Source organism: Schistocerca nitens, chromosome 10 (assembly GCF_023898315.1).
Source record: "Schistocerca nitens isolate TAMUIC-IGC-003100 chromosome 10, iqSchNite1.1, whole genome shotgun sequence".
In the NCBI taxonomy this organism is placed as follows: domain Eukaryota; kingdom Metazoa; phylum Arthropoda; class Insecta; order Orthoptera; family Acrididae; genus Schistocerca; species Schistocerca nitens.
Window position 1 is genome coordinate 56,265,246 of NC_064623.1, and position 3,182 is coordinate 56,268,427.

The 3,182-nt window shown below is 49.9% G+C and overlaps 1 non-coding gene across 1 annotated transcript; it reads left to right on the forward strand.

Moving 5' to 3' along the window:
• The first annotated feature begins 1,392 nt into the window (after positions 1 to 1,392).
• LOC126210884 (U6 spliceosomal RNA) lies at positions 1,393 to 1,499 on the forward strand. The gene has a single exon (XR_007540840.1). It is a non-coding gene; the product is annotated as a U6 spliceosomal RNA (small nuclear RNA).
• The last annotated feature ends 1,683 nt before the right edge of the window (positions 1,500 to 3,182 follow it).

Sequence of the window (3,182 nt, forward strand, 5' to 3'; positions counted from 1 at the left end):
TGATGCCTCAAAACATGTCCTACCAACCGATCCCTTCTTCTAGTCAAGTTGTGCCACAAACTTCTCTTCTCCCCAATCCTATTCAATACCTCCTCATTAGTTACGTGATCTACCCACCTTACCTTCAGCATTCTTCTGTAGCACCACATTTCGAAAGCTTCTATTCTCTTCTTGTCCAAACTGGTTATCGTCCATGTTTCACTTCCATACATGGCTACACTCCATACAAATACTTTCAGAAACGACTTCCTGACACTTAAATCTATACTTGATGTTAACAAATTTCTCTTCTTCAGAAACGATTTCCTTGCCATTGCCAGTCTACATTTTATATCCTCTCTACTTCGACCATCATCAGTTATTTTACTCCCTAAATAGCAAAACTCCTTTACTACTTCAAGTGTCTCATTTCCTAATCCAATCCCCTCAGCATCACCCGATTTAATTTGACTACATTCCATTATCCTCGTTTTGTTTTTGTTGATGTTCATCTTACATACTCCTTTCAAGGCACTGTCCATTCCGTTCAACTGCTCTTCCAAGTCCTTTGCTGTCTCTGACATAATTACAATGTCATCGGCGAACCTCAAAGTTTTTATTTCTTCTCCATGGATTTTAATACCTACCCCAAATTTTTCTTTTGTTTCCTTCACTGCTTGCTCAATATAAAGATTGAATAACATCGGGGATAGGCCACAACCCTGTCTCACTCCCTTCCCAACCACTGCATCCCTTTCATGTCCGTCGAATCTTATAACTGCCATCTGGTTTCTGTACAAATTGTAAATAGCTTTTCGCTGCCTGTATTTTACCCCTGCCACCTTCAGAATTTGAATCAGTATGAGTCGACATTTTCTCAATATATTTCACAATAATTCTGGTCTCTTAGTAATGTACTAACGACTGGATGCCAAAAATGCACACAGTTTTAATCTTCCAGGAAGTTTCATATCAGCGCACACTCCGCTGCAGAGTGAAAATCTCATGCCAGTACTGTGTACGTCAAAGTCATCAGTGACACGGTGTGCGAAAAAATACTTCGTGACACCAAACATGGACTACGCTTTTGCCACGTCGACGGAAATGTCGATGCATTCAGTATCGACCACGCAGGCTTAGGAATGCGCACCATACGAGTTTTCGAACTCCCATTCGAGCTTCCGGCGAAAGACGTTATCGCGGCTTTCCGCCCCTATGGCACTGTACATGGCCACACTGCCGAACGCTGGGCGCAATTCCAAACGTACCCCGTTCTTAACATCACCATCGATCTCCATCGCCACGTGCCATCCTACCTGCAAATCAGCGGGTGCCGCTCGGTCGTCATATACGACGGCCAACCCAAGACCTGATCCGGGTGCGCCAAAGAAGGCCACTTCACGTCTCAGTGTCGTACTTGCTTCGGCAGTACACATACTAAAACTGGAACGATACAGAGAAGATTAGCATGGCCCCTGCGCAAGGATGACACGCGAAATCGTGAAGCGTTCCACATTTTTGATCTCCCACTACTATATTTCGACCTTGATTGTTCCAGGAATTTAGCGGCTGCAGCAACTGGGATACATCGCCATCGCTTGCCACGGTAATGATGCATGATATCCATACTAACAAATCCAGCCTTGCATGAACTATCGCAGCTAGTAAGCCACTACTGCTCTTACTCCCATCCCACTGTCGCGGAAGTTTTTTCCCACGGCACGAGCCTTGGCACTTTTTTCCCTCTGCTCTTCAAATCGATACCCTCACTCGCGTTTCGTCCACTATCTATCACCTGATGGACCGTGTTCATGCGTAGTCTTACCCAGACGCACGGATAACATCACAGCCCAGCATCCTGTGATCCACTTACTAGATAACTAACATGTTGACGGAGGTGACGGTTTGGTCAAGGTGCGGTCGTGGAGGGGCCCCATCTCTATTTCTTAATGTCTTCAGTGACGAATCACCCCACTACCAGCCGCTACCGTGGCGCCTCCGACTCCGTCGACGGTTTTGCCGATCACCTACGCATCGGCGCTCTCTTCTTCTCCCACCGGCCGCCATCCGTTGGACCACGTACAGGTGACCCTTCCTGCTGCTACGGATACCGCCGGGGTCGACGCGTGGCGCTCACAGCCTGACGCTACTCCGGCGCCACCACCAACAGCGACGACTTGCGATCCCCATCCGGCCGATGATATGAACACCCCTTCACTTATCGTTCCAACCTTTCCTCCCAGACCGCAGCGACTGCCTCCCATGTTCCGACACAGAGGGACGAACAAATGGTTCAAATGGCTCTGAGCACTACAGGACTTAACATCTGACGTCATCAGTCCCCTAGAACTTAGAACTACTTAAACCTGACTAACCTAAGGACACCACACACATCCACGGCCGAGGCAGGATTCGAATCTGCGACCGTAGCGGTCGCGCGGTTCCAGACTGAAGCGCCTAGAACCGCTCGGCCACCATCGGCCGGCAGGGACGACCACACATACAACGTTCACCTAAGAGGCGCAAGAGGAGGCGCCATACGGTCTCGGAATGAGGCAGATCACCTCCGAGGCCACATACGTAGGATTTGCGTCTCTCGGGATCTCACACCTGCAGACCAACATGAAGAACTTTGGCGCTTGGCCTTTCCGGACCACCGTGCGTGCATCTACAACATTCTCCTGCCGCGACAAGTGGTCAGGCGCAATCGTGCACCGTGGAAGCTAAACACCTCCCATCTTCATTGTCCCGAATGCCTTCAACGTGTTACCGAGACATGGGCCACCTGTGACGTCGCTTACCTAAGTGCTGCACAATCTTGACTCGGTGGAGGGAATGTGCCAAACCTGCCCTTCGACATACCTTGATTCAGTATGGTAAGAAAGTAGCTGCGTGGCGCCGGCACACTGCCGACTATTTCCACGCCGTTCTCCGTGGCCTGGAGGCCCAGCCGCCCATCCCTGAAACCCAGAGGGAACGCAGCAGGATTAAGGCTCAAATCGTAACGTTGACACGCCGTAGACTGCAGGGGTCTATGGTGCGAACCCGACGTCAAGATTTGGCGGAACAATACCATACATCATGTCACCTCCAATAGGAAACACAGACGACAACGACTCATCACCGAGATATGCACCTGTCGCGGCCACCACGTCACTTGCCAGGACGAAATCGTCAGTGCCTTTGTCGACCACTACCGCACA